Source organism: Primulina eburnea, chromosome 2 (genome assembly GCF_022965805.1).
Source record: "Primulina eburnea isolate SZY01 chromosome 2, ASM2296580v1, whole genome shotgun sequence".
NCBI classification, from domain to species: Eukaryota; Viridiplantae; Streptophyta; class Magnoliopsida; order Lamiales; family Gesneriaceae; genus Primulina; species Primulina eburnea.
In genome coordinates this window covers 27,070,511-27,088,623 of record NC_133102.1, presented here as the reverse complement: position 1 = coordinate 27,088,623, position 18,113 = coordinate 27,070,511, and positions in this window count along the sequence as shown.

The following is an 18,113-nucleotide window of genomic DNA, read 5'->3' as shown; positions in this document are numbered from 1 at the left end:
ATAAAATGACAAATCCTTTTCTGATTCACTTTAGTAACCGCCTGGACAGCCCGCTCTTTTTCAAATTTTTTAAAAATCATTCGTATTTCTGACATTTTCTGCAAAATCTTTTCAAACACTCAACCAAGAACATACTGACACGTGTCCTTATGTTCATTTGACGGCTGTATATCTTTTCACTCCTCACATTTTCATCTTTACTGTTTCATATCTATCCTTATTCAGCTACTGCTTTCTCTATATCGTAAATAACTACTGCTAAGTTTTCTGCTTTCATCTGCATACAGAAATGGCTGGCGCATATACCCTCAATGCTTATCAGGTTAACTTTGCCTCTGTTCTCACCATCAAGGATGAAAATCTTCTTAGAATGTTTCAGGACATTGAAAATTCAGGACTCCGAAAATTTCTGGAAGCCCCAGCAATCATCTACAAAAATGCTCTCCTGGAATTTTACGCCAAAGCAACAGTCCATGAAGGAAGGATTGTTCATACCCAAGGAGATGCTTCTATCTCCATTGATGCTGCTCATCTAGGAGCAACCTTCCTCCTTCCACTTTCGGATATTTCTGAACTTTCTGATATTTCAAAAACAGATATGTCTGTTGCTCTCACCTCTTTCTCCGCATCTGGAGAAGAAGTGTCTCCTTCCTGCCATAAGAAATTACTGAAGATAGAGTATCAGATTCTGGCCGATATTGTGGCCAAAGCTATTCTAATCAAGGCTGGCACCTTTGATAAACTGACAAAAGAAAAGGTTCAAGTCATGACTGCCATCACCAAAGGGATTAAGGTGGATTGGAGTCACTTTATTTTTCGAATTATGAAGGATATGGTCACTCGGAAGAGCTCTGGTTTCGCGGTTCAGATCAGTGTATTGCTCAAAGATGCTGGTTTTCCATCTACCAGTGATCTTGATGCTACTTCTGTCACAATGATTGATGCAGCAAATGTTTTGGCTCTAACGCCTAAGCCAACAGTGACGGAATTTGTTGCAATGAAAAAGGAAATTGGGGAATCTGCCTCTGAGGCTCCCAAACCTCACAAGCAAATTTCAAAGAAACGACTGCTTATTTCGACAGATTCCGATAAAACAGCTTCAGAAGAATCTGCTGCTACTGCTCGCTCAGCAGTACCGACCCCAGCAAAGAAGAAACAGCGCACCATCCTCAAATTGAAAAAGACAGCAGCACTGTCTGAAATTGAGAAAGTACCTATTCGACAAGTCTTTCCAGAAGCTGCTCCTTCTGTTCGCTCGACTGTTTCTTCTACTGCTCTCGTTACTGCGTCCATATCAGCACCCTCTTCTGTTTCAGTCTTTAAGCCATCATCTGGCGTTATTATTCGAGAACCAGCAAGTGGGTCTTCTGCTTTTCGCCCTATTGCGCCCATTTCATCTACTGACAAAGGAAAAGGGAAAATGGTTGAAGAACCACCTACTTTTGGTCACAAGACCACTGTTACTACAGGTGTTGACCTTCATCTAGCAGAACTTGAGACCTATGCTAACGAGGAGATAAAATTTTTTGATGAATGGCATGCTGTCCGGTTGTTCCATTCTTTTGACTTCTTCCAAACCAAAGGCAATTATAGCAAGATGATGACTGCCGAAAGGAGGACTTTTCAGCTGGAAAAAACGAAGAATGTTATCGAGGCCTTGGGCAGACGGAACTTCATCCTCGATCAACTCAAGTATCGGAAATTAGAATCAGTGTTGAAAGTTATTCAATCGAATTTTGATCCTGCCACTCCCACTGCTGCTCAGGATCACCATGTTATTTTGATTCTTTCTGAAAGACTTCAGCAGATGAATGAGCAACTTCTTGCTCAAGAACAAGGCTTTGGAGAATCTACAGTCTATCATATGGGTCTTGTCCCGAGCTTTCAACAAAATCAGATAGTTGAGGAAAGGACTACTGCCTCCCCAAAGGCTGCTGTTCTTAGTACTCCTACATCTCCGACTCAGCCTATTCAGTCCTAATCGCTTCTATCTGTGCATGAACTGGCTTCAGTTGAGGAAGTGATTGAATCTATTGTCCCTGCTGTTTCTGCCACCTTGGACTTACCAGCTTCTGGATCTCCTACCCCAGGACCACAAATCGCAGAACCAGACACTACTTCCCTACTGCCGAACTTGGAATTGTTTTCTGCTGAACATCAAGCAGATATGACCGTTCTTCTGGAACCTCCCTCTGCACCTATGGTTGAAGCACCTTCAGTTACACAGGCTGCTACTGTACCCCTGGAAGAAGCTTTAGCTTCTGATCTGGCTATCCCTACTGAAGATGCTACTCCGCCTCTGGTTGCTATTGAGTCTACTGTTTCTGCATTTCCAGCAGAAAGCACTATAGACCTGGTTCCTTCTACTGCCTTGTTAGATGCTCCTGTTGTCTCTACTGTGTTAACTGTCTCTCAACCTGTTGTGACTGCGACGACTTCTCGTCTTTCTGAGATCAAACAACGAATTCTTGACCGAACTCCTTCACCAGAATCGGATGCTTTCAATCTCGAACAACAGATTCTCTGTCTACAAACCGACCTCACCAACATCTCTGAATTGGTGAGGCGTATGTCTTGTGAAAACATTGCGGATATCACTGGTGCTAAAGACTTCCGAGAGCGCATGGGTAAACACATCTATCTCACTAAGGAGACAACGGACAAGATGTATGTTGAAGCCTCCCTCTTCAGACAAAATGTGTCAAGAACTCACAACGCCCTCCTACTCGCTCAAACTGATATACTAAACCGAATCACTGAGCATGACGATCTTTTTCGATCGCTTTCTACTTCTGTGGAACTTTTGGATGCTAAGATTGACTCTCAAAATCAATCTATTACTGCTCACATCTCCTCTCAGACTCCTTATCTAGAGATGCTAACTGATGGCATTCAAAATATTTCCGGAAGACTGAATGATCTCTTTACTCATGTGATGGTCGCTGATGCCAAAAAGGGGGAAGATAGAAGAGATCAACAAGGAGTTAGGCAAACAGAAGATGAGGCTGAACCTTCCAACAGAAGAGAGCAAGAACCTCAAAATGAAGAAATCATTTACAGGGACATTGGAACCGATTAATTTGCTTACCTTGATACAATTTTTATCCTTATCTGATTATTTAAATGACTATCTGTTCATTTTATATCTTTCTACTGTTTAGGTTTTGGCATCACCACAAAGGGGGAAATTGTTAGATATGAATTTTATTGTGGCGATGGTAACTAAAACCAGTAGACCAGCAGATCAGAACAACTAGACAATTTATTAGTAGCTGCTGCTCTAGTAAAACTAAACCAGTAGAAAGAAGGGTATCTTTACAAACCAGTAGAGAACACTTTGTAACGTTGCTACCTTAATTGTTACCGTTAAAGTGTTCCTAGTACCAGCATTAATTGCAGCATTAAATACTATACGGAGTCATTTAATGCTTATTACCAAATTAAGTATAAAACAAGACTGATTGTTTTATAGCTTTTCTGCAGGAACCTTTTTCGGTAATAAAGCTGATTATATCAGTTATCTGAAGACTTCTCTGTTTATGAACGTTGAACTCAGTCGATTATATATACTTGGATCAAATCCTTGTTCGATACGACACTTCGCATAATATCATTTTTCAAGGAACGAAGCTACTCTCTTATCAGAAAAATATCATTCATCCTTGAGCGTTGTCAAGTTCAACAAAAAGAAAAGTAGCACACGCTTCAAAGCTTATATCTGATCTTGTTAAAGATCATCTTGTGCTACTAATTCTTACACTCTTCAAAATCTTTACTGCACCAATATTTTATCAGAAGAGTCTGTAATCTGAAAAGAGTCTTTTCAGAACTTTGTGATCCATATTTTTGTAAGTTGAGAAACTAAGAGTTTCAGTAGGCTGAGGTATAAGCCCTTCTGAAGTGGGTGTGTACAAGTGTTGTACTGTAATATCCAAAGTCTTTTAGTTATACCTTCTGGAAACAGAAAAAGGGGAGACGTAGAAGAGTTCATCTTCGAACTTCCATAAACAACTGCTGTCTACTGCCTTATTGTTTTGCAACCACTTCATCAGATTATTTCCGCACATTCTACTGTAATCAGGTGAAAGTATTCTCACAAGATCAACTACTATCCTTAACAGGATTCTAGTACTTCATACACACGAAAAAAAAAAAGAATAGAGTTTATTCACCCCCCCCCCCCCCCCCTCTAAACTCAACTTCGATCCTCAACAAATTCTAGATGAAAAAGGTAATCCGCAACAAGATGCTGTTGCAACTTTAATATTAACAATTTCTTTACATTTTATTGGAGATCCTTCACATCTAAAAGATAAAAATACAGAACTACTATCAAATCTGAAATGTAAAAAATTAAGTAATTTTTAATGGCATAAAAAAATACTTTTTTAACTAGAATAATGCTTAGAGAAGATTCTAATCAACCATTTTGGAAAGAAAAGTTCCTTGCAGGCTTACCAACTCTTCTAGGAGATAAGGTAAGAAATAAAATTAGAGAAAACAGTGGTAAACAAATTATAGCCTATAATGAATATACTTATGGTCAATTAATTAGTCTAACCCAACAAGAAGGGCTAAAAATAATGCAAGATTTATAGTTACAAAAACATCTAAAATGGGAAATGAAAAGAACAAAACAAGAATTGGGAACTTTTTTGTAATCAATTCGATATAAATACTAATAAACCACCCTTATCAAAATGCTCAGAAAATTGTCAAAAAATACATAAAAAACCCTATAAGTAAAACTTTAGAAGAAATCAAAAAGATAATTCTAACCCGAAAGAAGAATTTTACAAAAAACCAAGAAGAAAACCATTTAGAAAATTTAAAAATAACAGGCAAGAATTTAAAAAATCTTTCAAAGATATTGAATGTTATAGATGCCATAAGAAAGGTCATACGGCAAATTATTGTAGATTAAATAAGAAATTAAATGAACTTAGAATTAGAAGAAGAAATATTAAATAAAATTTCTAATCTCTTAATTGATTCTTCTGAAAGAAATTCAGAAGCTGAAGACTCTACCAATACTGATGAATCATTAGTAGATGAACAAATCATAACTAGTAGTGAATCTGAAAAACAAATCAATATGCTTACCAAAGATCAATCACTTATTTTAGATATATTGAAAAATATTAATGACCCAACAATCCAAAAAGAATATTTAGAGAAAATTCTAAAATCTCTTAATGACAAAGAGGAAAATAAAAAATTCTCAAGCACTTCAAAAAATACTTACGACTTAACTGAAATATTAGAAAAAAGAAAAAAGGATAAAGGAATCACAATCCAAGACCTACAAAAAGATATAAAATAAATAAAATTAGAAATAAGAGAGTTAAAAGAAAAACATATTCAAAATACTGAAGCAATAAAACTAATCTTACAAAATATAAATATTGAGAGTTCTTCGGAAACAGAAAATGATGAAACCCAAAATGTTGAAAATATTGAAAAAATTCCTGAAGATTTTCTATTTGTTTTAAGAGAAATAACTTCTAGAAAATACATCTTAAAAATAAATCTAGTATTTTCAAAAAATTTCAAAATGAATACAATAGCCTTATTTGACACTGGTGCAGATTTAAATTGTATCAAATCAGGAATAGTACATACTGAATTCCAACAAAAAACACAAGAAAAACTTTCAACTGCTAATAATTCAAGATTAAATGTAAACTCAAAAACAGACGCATCAATAATAAATAATGGTATACACATAAAAACCACTTTTGTTTTAGTAAATGATATTCATCACACGGTAATATTAGGAACCCCTTTTATTAGTTTAATTACCCCATATAAAGTCAACAATGATTCTATTTCTTCTAAATTCAATCATAAAAATTAAAATTTGAATTTTTAGAAAAACCTCGAACTAGAAACCTTAACTTAATAAAAGCTTGTTCAATCTATGAAAATTACATTAACATCATAATCCAAGGAAAGACTTTTCAATTAGAAAATCTTAAAAAAGATGTTTCTTTAAAGAGAATACAAAACCAAATAGAGACAACAGAAATTAAAAATAAAATTCAAAAATTCCAAAAAATACTAGAAACAGAAGTTTGTTCAGAAATTCCTAATGCTTTTTGGAATAGAAAAGAACATATTGTTGATCTTCCCTATGAAGAAGATTTCAATGACAGACAAATACCAACTAAAGCTAGACCAATCCAAATGAATTCTGAATTAGAAGAACATTGTAAAAAAGAAATTCAAGATTTAGAGAAAAAAGGATTAATTTCAAAATCTAGATCCCCTTGGAGTTGTGCTGCCTTTTATGTTAATAAAAATTCAGAAATTGAAAGAGGAACACCCAGATTAGTAATTAATTACAAACCATTAAATAAAGCGTTAAAAGGATCAGATATCCAATACCAAATAAAAAAGACTTATTACAAAAACTCCATAATGCTTATATATTTTCCAAATTTGATATGAAATCTGGATTTTGGCAAATACAAATTTCTCAAAAAGACAAATATAAAACTGCTTTTACAGTTCCCTTTGGACAATATGAATGGAATGTAATGCCCTTCGGGCTTAAAAATGCTCTTTCTGAATTCCAAAGAATTATGAATGAAATCTATAATGATTATTCAAAATTTTGCATTGTTTACATTGATGATGTATTAATATTCTCTAATAATGTTGATGATCATTTTAAACATCTAAAAACATTTCTTTATGTCACAAAACAAAATGGTCTGGTTGTATCAAAATCAAAAATAAGCTGTTTTCAAACTAGAATAAGATTTTTAGGTCATTACATATCTCGTGGTACTATAACTCCCATTGAGAGATCTTTAGAATTTACAAATAAATTTCCAGACAAAATACTTGATAAAACCCAATTACAAAGATTCTTAGGAAGCCTAAATTATGTTCTAGATTTTTGTCCAAATATCAATAAAATAGCAAAACACTTACATGATAGACTCAGAAAAAACCCAAAACCATGGACATAAAAACATACAGAAATCGTAAAAAATATCAAAAAACAAGTGTTAGAAATTCCATGTCTTCACATCGCAGATCCCAACCTACAAAAAATCGTAGAGACAGATGCATCAGATTTAGGATATGGAGGTATATTGAAACAAAAACAAGAAAATAAAGAAAACATAGTACAGTACACTTCTGCCCATTGGAATGATACCCAGAAAAATTATTCAGCTATAAAGAAAGAAATTTTGAGTATTGTTTTATGCGTTCAAAAATTACAGAGTGATCTTTTAAACCAAATTTTTTTATTAAGAATAGATTGTGAAAGTGCAAAAGAAATTTTACAAAAAGATGTTCAAAATCTTGCCTCAAAACAAATTTTTGCAAGATGGCAAGCTATTCTTAGCATATTTGATTTTGAAATCGAATTCATAAAAGGAGATACAAATTCTTTACCTGATTTCCTCACAAGAGAATTTCTTCAAAACAGAAATGCCACCCAAAATGGATAAAAAGCCTGTTCAAACCCCTACCGAACCAGCAAATATCAAAACCTGGTATGACATCGTTACAAAAGAAGAAGAAGAGGATCTTAAAGATACTGCACAATCAAAACCACAGGTAAGTGATGATTTGGAAAAAAAGACTCAAATTCCTTGAATCCTTTCTCCAAACACCTGAAATGAGAAATGCCCTTGAAAAAACCCAAACAAGTGAAAGCTCTGACAAAAAACCTTCTAAAGAAATTCTTACCAAAAATTCCTTCCAAACTGTTTCGTTTTCAGATAATTCCTCAAAAACTTATCACACTACAAATTCCCAGCTTGTTCTCACACAACCACCATTAAACCCTCCTTCTGATTACTTTGAGAAATACAATTGGCAAAATATAATACATGTTGAAATAGGATTCCATGAAAAAGATCCTTTTGAAACATTTCAAAAATACTTTGGAAAAGGTCGATATTATAAACCTTGGGATGAAAATAAGACCCCTTACTTCTAACAAGCAATTCTTGAAACTACTGACTCAGCATTGTTTAAAACTTTTTCTTGGACCAAAGCCATAATGATCCTGCTTATTCCACTTGAAAAATCCTAAAAGTCATTTCTCCAATTGACTGGGGTTATGATTTTTCAAAACCAATACTATTTCCAGAAAAATATAAAGAAGCATCATTTTTTGAAATATCTTTTAATTACTGGGACTATCAACAGGCTTGGTACAATTCCTTCCTAATTCAAAACCAGAAACACAAGCACACCTGGTTATTCTATTTTGATACCAAGATTTGCAGTCCTAAAAAATTCCTAACCTGGTGGTATACATGGTGGGAATATTTTGGTTCCACTTATGAAATCCTTAAACATCCTGTCCAAAATTCCTTTAATCTTCTTAGAACCCAATATGCCCCAACAGCAGAAGAAAAACGATTCCATCCTCTTGCCCTTTTTTGCATGAAATTCTATCTTCCCTGGGTCCTATCATGGACTGTTGAATATTCAGACGAAAAAATTCTAAAATTAAGAGAAGATTTAAAGTCAAATGGTGGGACAAATTCAAAATCCCTCCAAGCCTTACAGCTACCAATGTCCAAGCTTGGATCACGAATGATAAAAATACAAGAGTCCCAACTCAAAAACCGCTTTACAGGATTCCGCCACGACAACAGACAGAATTCCTTGCACAAAAATCCCAAATGACGGCAATGCTTGCAGCTGCCAAAACTCCTGAAGAAATGCAAGCTATACTTATGAAATTCTCACCAAGACCTTCAAAAAAGTCAGAATCCTCGGATGAATCACTTAACCTGGAAGAAGACGACCTCCTTGGACTAGACGACCAAGGACCAATATTTGGAAACAGTGGTGTATAAATGTTTGTTTTAGTTTGTACGGTATTGTATTTGTATTTGTATTTGTATTTGTTGATATGTATATTTTCATGTGTTAAAAAAATAAAAAAAAATCCGAAAATACCCCTAAAAAAGTCTATAAAAAGGAGACTCAGTCTCGGTATTGACACACCGAAACATTTTACTACTCTCGACCCATATCTCTCTTCTCTCTTCTCTCTTCTCTCTCTCTCTCTCTCTACCACTCACTTCCAGATCAAAATTCCTTCAACCCATTTCCAGAAATACCGAAACCCTTTCCCAGATCCAAATCCCTTTAAACATTACCCAGAAATCCGAAACCCTTTTGATTTGTATCTTTCATTTATGTAAAGATTTGATTCCAAAGGTTAGTAATAAATTTTGTTTTTAATTCTGGTGTTCTTTTATATATATATATATAATTTGAAAATTCCTTCGAAGATTATAATTTAGATTACATAAAATACGCCTGTTCGATTTTGAATCTGAGTACAGTACCGTGTTTCTAACAACGAGAGCTTCAACTGGAAGTAAGTTTTGTTATGTTATGATATGATTTGACACTACGATATTGGAAGAATTGTGATTTGATTGATATACGGTGTTCTGGATATATGAGACATTGTATACTTGAAGCCAGATTGAAGAACAGACTGTGTATGTAATTGTTATGATTTTCAGAACTGATATGATCGAGATTGTACAGATTTGAGATTATGATTTATTATTGTTAAGATTATGAGTTGTATTGATATCGATTATGATTTGTGGTATTATATCTGTGATGTTGAGATTGACGGGGTTATTGAGATTGTATTGTTATGCCGTCGAAACATCAGTAAAATGATATTGATCATATTCCGTATTGATTGAGATTGTACCGTTATGTCGTTGACATTGATCAGATTATGTCTTGATTTGAGTATTGATCAGAAAAGGTCTTGAATTGAGTTGTATAATGATACTGTATTTCTCGATATGTCATTTCAAATTTGAGTGACATTGATAGTTTTTTTGAATTCGAGATTCCAACAGTATCAGATCGACAGAACGAAAGGTATAAATCAATGTTGATCCGGGATTTCACAACTCGAGTTGGGTTTGACTAGAGTTTTCCTAAATCACATACTTTATTATTGCATTGATATTTGCAATTTATGATATTGATATGCTTTGTCTATTGATTTATAGGCAAAACATGTCTTGAGTTACAGGTATATGTGCCTAGTCAGTGGCGGAAGTGCCAAGGCAGGATATGCCTAGAATTTGGCGGAGATGCCAAGTCTTTGGATGAGTTTCCAAGACACCGGACTTTTTGTCGTATCGATGTTGCTTAGGAGAAGAGGTACTCCTATCGCCGAGATTCGATATAGAGAGGGCCAAAGTCCGTGAATGAGAACTTACCACCACCGCGATCAGAAGAGTAGGTGGGTGTTACGTTCTTATTCATATCGGGATCCCTAGATTTGGAAAAAGTCGAGTCAAAGTCTAAGAGTCATAGAGTGTGATTTACAGTTTTATATTGATTCATGTTTCTGATTTTGATACATGTTATGGTTATCTGTTTCATGCTTTTATATATGTTTATATGAAATGCATGTATACTTGGTTTATACTGGGAATATAATTCTCACCGGAGTTATCCGGCTGTTGTTGTTTGTATGTGTGCATGACAACAGGTGGGACATGATCAGAGTTGAGAAGAGGATGAGAGATTATAGTTAGCGTGGAGATCTGGGCCCAGAAGTAGATCTGTTTCATTACCTGACATGTAGTGAATGGACAGTAAATGTTATGAATCACTTTTGTACAAGACTTGTACCTTAGATTTGGATATTCATGTTGTATATGAATTAAGATTTATTTCATTCGTTGCGCACTCATGTAATAAAAAAAAAATTTAGTCACACTTTTCTTAATTGTTATATTGGATATTAATCAGATGATTAAGATATGAATTAGCGTCCGGGTCCCCACAAATACATTAACCCTCAAGCAACAATAACAATATGTATATATAATTGTTAGAGTAGGTGTCAGTCGAGCCAAGTGTTGGCCGAGTGTTCACAATAAAACTCTATGTATAAGCAATCTTTATTTTAATAATATTTGAAATTATTGTTTTGGCAAATCTTTATCTGTATACCCATGCTAGTTGCATAGATAAAGCCCTTGAATATAAAAATAGTAGAAAGAATATGAGATGCTCATATGATGAGTATCATGAAACTCATATTTGTAATACTGTATATTTTAAACGGTTCCTAGTCGATTCAGCCGCCACTAAGAAGGATATAGGCCGCTCGAGTTCGAGACTAGTATCTGCGATGTGAGTACCATGTTTCATTGGTAGGGGACATTGTGATGTCCGAATATGCAGATAGGTGCTCCTTGTAGAGTGCACTGAACAACCCTCCATTAAAGGACTTTCCAAGTGGTTCTCACTTATCGAGTGGAAAAGTCCTGGTTTATGGTTGTACAGAATTAGTCCTTATGACCCGGGACAACATTGAGACTCTATGTGCTAGAATTACACTTTGACTTGTTTACCGACTCTCATGGGGTCATCAGGTGGCAAGGTTGGGTGTTCTGTCGAAACACATAGGAGTCGATGCATTGTAGTCGGGGATTCACCGCTTACCTTCGGGTATGGATATCCTATGTGTTATCATGTGTATGTAGGTTGAAATCTCTGATCAGAGTATGGTGGTAATTATGAAAGGGGTTTCATAGATTACACCATCGATGCAACTACGACATGACACATAGTATCGATTCATTGACAACTCTCGATATACCAATGGTTGTCGAATCGGTCGGGATATATGAGTTGAAGGGACCGTACTGTACGCTAACCATAATTGAATAGTTCTTGCAGGCACTATCATTTGATACCTAGGGAATCATGTCAGCGATGGTGCTAGGCGTTTAACATGATTAGTTGGGTACTATCAGACTTGAGTTCTGACGTTCTTGTTATCAAGGAGTTGATAAGTAAGAATGGAGCAATTGGGGTATGCTCATATAAGGACATGTTTAGTCCGAATCACATAGAGATGTGAACCCACGGCTAGTTGTATCAGTGAACCATTGAGGGCCACAAAAGTACTAGCTTTCTAGATCCCGTTGAGAAGTAAAAATAGTTCAATGTGTTGAACGACTTATAAAGGAGTTTATAAGCGTAAGGAAAATTAGAAGTATGACTTCTATAAAGGAGAAAATAGTTCAATGTGTTGAACGGCTTATAAATGAGTTTATAAGCGTAAAGAAAAATAGAAGTATGACTTCTATGAGAGAAATGTAAATTTTAATTTATGGAAGTGTTCCTAAATTAAAATTTGGCAAGTGAATAATGTATTTGAAAATTGTGATTTTCATAAACATTATTATGGACTAAATTAAATTAATTCAAGTGTTGAATTATGTGACACCCTGACCCGTAACGATAAAAATACAGCGGAATTTAAAATTTTCTTTCAAATGGAAGGAGTTTCAAAATACATTTCATAAAATGTTTACAAAATAAATACATGATCATTCAAATGATATACAAAATACAAAACAATCATTTCTATGATCATGTCCCAAAATGATAACAAAATAATCTTCCTTCCAATCTTCGTATGCATATGACCTCTGACCACAGTCAACGTCCTGGTCCGTCGCTCTTATCTGCATCACATGAAAATAACTGAAATGAGTATAAAAACTCAGCAAGTGGAACTCTACATAGCAATGATACATAGTATACTCTGTAAAACATGACTTGAAATCATAAATACCATCAACTCTGAAACATGAATACTATAACAATAACTGTAGCAATAACATAGCAATAGGATGGTATTCTCTTTTCTATGGTTGGATTGATATCAATAGTATCTCTGACTGTGGTGCTCCCAAATCGATTATAAACCGATAACTCTGAGGGATATAAGCCTATGGGCGTTGATCAACTAATTGCATGCAATGCTCTGACTATGATTCAATCAATCCAATAAAACATTTGAATTCTCAAAAGCATTTAGACAATCACTTTGGAAATTATATCTTTTCTCTTGTATTCCCTTTTTAATAAATGAGACATACAATGTCTCCAATAGATAATCAATGGAATCAATACATAACAATGGATCAATTGAAGGGAATAACACTTTGAAACCTTTGAAATACAATACATATAACATCATGTGAGCAAAAGGATGAAATTCCACTTACAAACCAATAGAACACCTCCAACTATACTCTTGGTACACCACCTACAACAATAATCCATAAATAATACCAATATCAACTCTATATCCAAAAATACAAGTCAAATAATCCATTGAACCAACAAAAACATCAACCTATAGCATCTCAATTCCAACACCATGATAGAACTCAACCAAAAACTTACCTTAGCTTCCTCTCACCACGAAGAAGCTCGATCTCAACTCGGAAATCCAAACAAATCCAAGAATCAAAGGTAGGAAGCAATTGAAATGGAAGAAAACCCTTGTTCTAGAGAGGAAATCTCGAAAATGGAGGAAATGAAAGGGTAAGGTATGGCCAACAACTCCAAAAAGTAACTTAAAAACTCGCCCATACCTAGACCGCGGGTGCGCTGATACTAATACCGCGGGTGCGCCTAGCTCACGGCACAGCAAAAGATAAAATCCATGCACGATGACCGCGGGTGCGGTGTCCTCTCGGCAAAAACCACAAAATCCAACATAAATGACCGCGGGTGCGGTCCTTACAATGAGTGCGGGTGCGGTAATGCCACGGCCAAACTCCCAAAATCCAATAAATGAGACCGCGGGTGCAGTCCCTACAATGAGTGCGGGTGCGGTATCCTCTCGGTCAAGAAACAAACCAAAGCAACTAAAATCGATCCGCAACGCTGAAACGACGCAACCAACAACATCTAATACAACAACCAAGCCACAAACAATAATACCAACTAAACTATAACCCATAACACAACTCAAATCATCTAAATCATAAAACCCAATAAACATACAAAAACTTAAACCGTACCGTACACCGGGCTCGGCTATTACAAATTAATTAAACATTAGTGGACATAGTAGAGTCCAAATAATTAAATTAATTCAATTGTTGAATTAATTAAATCATATTGAGTCTTGTAGAGCTCAATTTAAATAAATTATTTAACTAGTAGACTTGAGTAATATCAAGTAATGTTTAATTAGTCTCAAAATGTTTGAGATAATTAAATTTAATCCATGGTTTTTTTTAATATGTTAAAAACCATATAATATATGCATGCATGGGAGGTGAAGGGTTGGGAGACAACTTTTTGTATAACCAAAGCTTGGCATGCAACTTTTTTACTTTAACTTTTCTCACAACCAAAAAAATGTCTCTCCTTCTCTCCTAGCATGAATAGTGGCTGAAAATACTATTCATCCTCTCCAAAAATTTCTCTCATTTTCTTCTTCAAGTGTTGAGGAAAGAAAATTCTTCTCATTGAAAAATCCTCTTAGTTTTCTAGTGCAAATTAAGAGGGGATCTACCTAGTTGGTGGTGGGCTTAAGAGTTGAGCAAGGAGTGCTCAAAGGAAGCTTGTAGATAGTTTCTACCAATGAAGAGCTAAGGTGTTTACACCTTAGTTGGAGCCATACATCAATCCTTGTGATTGATAGGTACATTTCTTAACACACTATGAATGTCATTTTGTGTTTTATTGTATTTGCTACACACTTTCACTAGGTGGCCGAAATTTCTTGATGAAAACTAAAATTTTTTAAACTTCCGTTGTGCTTCCGGTCACCGTAGCCGATCCCCTTTCAAGTGGTATCCGAGCTATGGTTACGATTTTGTGTAGCAACTACAAGATATTATGTTGAGATTGATTTCTAACCGCATGAGAACAAAATTTTGCAAAGAATTCAAGGCCGAATTGGGGCGGGTTTTGGGCAGCTTGGGTTGCCCGAGGGACTGCCCGAAACGGGCAGCAAGGGCAGCCCGAACAGCCCCTACACTTTAATAAAAAAAAAAATTTTGTTGCCGGAATCCGGCGACGGAGCTCCGGCGACGGCGATGACGACTAGGGTTTTCAAAAAGTTTTTTGAAATATCAAAGCGTCATGGGCCTTGAGTTGTTGGGCCATTGGATGGCTAACATATTTGTGAATTTTAAATGGGCCAAAACGTTTTTGGTGAAAAATGAATTTTTGGGCCCTTAAGTTTAAAATTACAAAAGTTGCAAATAGTTTCTCATGAAATTAATATTTTAAGTTGGACTTTAAATATTTATAGTAAATGGTGATTTACAAGAAATTCGGTTATAAATAAATTAATTGGAAAGTAGACAAAAGTGTTTGTATACTTTGTTAATTTATTTTATAATCGTGGCGGTTAGTGATTGGATCACGATATATAATATTGGATCAATTAATTATTGTGATAATTAATTGATGGTGTATGATATGTGATATTATGCATGAAGGATGATCAAAAGCCCAAGCCCAATTTGCTAGGTGTATGCTAGGATATTTTGTGTTGAATGATTGTAATAATTATCAATTTATAAAGTGGGCTTGGTTTATGGCCCGTTCCCACCCCCATGAGATGTATCCCTATTTGCCATGGATATTTATTTGTAAATATTAGTATAGTGGATGATCAAGATTTGAAGATGGTGGCCATGATGATTATGAAGATCGAAGACATGTAAATATTGGAAGCTTATGTAATAGTTGCATTTGCATCCCGTGCATTTCCCTAGGATTGGACCTAGGCCCGTGTTTAGTTCACACGGTCCGTTAGTATTAGGGCGATTGATCATCTTTGTTTGTTTACTGTTTATAATATATGCATGATATGTTATAAATAATGTGTATGTGCGTTATTATTATGATAATAACAAAGTTGCATGAATCCGGCAAACATACGATCAAACAGGGCGAGCTTTTAAAAAAAATTAATGATGAGACCTTTCAAAATTAAAAACCCTCATTTTGAATAAGATTCAAAATTAATATCAAGCCCGAAAAGGGGAATTATAAATTTGTTTATAATTTCCTTGTCTTCCATCGACAATGGGTGCATGATGAACGCTACCCGTACTCGGGGCTCGGCTCATATTATTGGAGGAGCTCTGGGTGCCGGAAAGTTGTGACATCCATTGACATGGTGATGTGAACTACGTGGAACTCCCATGATTTCGGCTCATATTATTGGGGGAACTCATGGCGACCGTCCATTAAGGTTCAAAATCGATGGGTAAGGCTTGACACGTGAAGATGAACAACATCATATTATTGGGTCCTAATCAAACGTGAGACAAAATTTTACGTAGAGGGTTGCATTGTGATACAATTGGAAACTACCTTTTAGGAATTGTGATTGGCTGATATTATTCGGGATCATAATTCGCTAATTGGACCTTACGTACCTGCTGAGGAAAGGAGTTTCCCGTTTTCACTAGAGGGTAGTGAAAGATGTCAAAATAGTGGGAGCAAATATTTATGAAGTAAAAGTCCAAACTTCATATCTTACTAAATATTTTAAAATAGTCATCAACATTTATCTGTTTTTACTTTTCAGTACAAATTGACAATGTCTTCGATTCGCAATCCGATATCTGTAATACTCGACAAACACATATTAACTGGACTTAATTACCTCACTTGGCTAAGAAACCTGAAAATCGTCTTGAATTCGGAAAGGATAGCATATACACTGACTGAGTCGCCCCCTGTTGAGGCTCCGACTGACTGCACTCCTGAGGAATTGCGGACTTACAAGGAATGGTGTGACCATGACTTGATAACCAGGTGTTATATGCTGACTTCTATGAATCATGAGCATCAGAGGCGTTTTGAGGATGCAAAGAGTGCTGCTGACATTCTTTTGCATCTCAAGGAGCTCTTTGGTGAGCAAACACGGCCTCTTAGGCATGCTACCGTCAAGGAGCTGATCACTATGCGCATGCGAGATGGGGCCTCGGTCCATGAGCATGGCCTGAAGTTGATTGGGCTCGTGGATAAGCTCGTTGGCATGGATATGATCTCGCCTTCGGAGTTGACCACCGACGTGTTGCTGTTATAATACATATGCGGAAGCTATACAATAACAAGTCCTGGTTCTTGTCGAGGTGAGGCACATCACAAGCATCCATTGGCGAACCAGCATCCTATATATCTTCTTTACCTGAACCTGTAATACATGAGCTACGTGAGTTTATAAAACTCAATAAGTTGGAACTTATACTTATCAATAAGCGTAGAAGGAACATACATATCAAGTCGTGAACAACAATGAATCTTTAAACCATGTCATATCATAGCATATATTCATGTTCATTTTTGTACTTGAGCCTCATTAGTTGACATGTACTACCGTGCTTGCTTTATTATTTAGCTACTACTGTGTTGGACGTCAGGGAGCAACCTCTGGCAACCCCACACCCCATGAACATATATTGGCCAATAGGTTTGGTGGACTTAAAACCACCCATGATGTCAAAAAGCTCTATATCATGTAAAATCAGTCATTTTCAGTTCATGTTCGTGTTCATGACATAGCACCCATCATCGATAATCATGATATCCTTTCATACTCAATACATAACAATGGAATATGGTGCTATGTTTTAATCAATAAGCATACTAACAATGTACATATAGAAATAATCTATGGAAGGCATTTGAAATCAAAATAGTACTCATGTATTACTTCAAGAACATGCCAACTTACAGTCCAAGAGTAAGAACATTGGTTTGATCGAGACGATGTTTATGAGTCCTATGCTGTCAATACACCAATAGTTTAGTTACTATTGTTTATACTTAGTGAAAGTTACCCCTCTACATGTAGAACAACTAAAAGAGAAGAAAACTTACACCCTTATAAAGTTCTTGTGATGGAGGACTTAATTCTAGCTTCAAAATGATGAAAGGAATGAAGAAGGAAGCTTTGTAGGAAGACTTTTCTATGAGTTTATCTCGAGTTCTTGCTGAAGAAGTGTTGTTGAAATGGCTTGGAAAATCGATACTTATCTTTTCTTAAGCAAAACAGCGCTTGGGCGGTCATTTTCTACCGCCCGGGCGCGGAATGTTCTGTAAAAATACTAGGCTTGTAGTGCATCGGCGCTCGGGCGGTCATTTTCTACTGCTCTGGCGCCACATGTTCTGCCTCTGCGCACTCCTTCATCAAAGATTGCTCCATAAACAGCTCTTCCATTCATAATTTGAAAAAGTGGTAAACATTAAATTTGTAGCCATATATGTTGGCCTGAATCTCCAACTGGTTGCATGTCATTTGGAGGTCT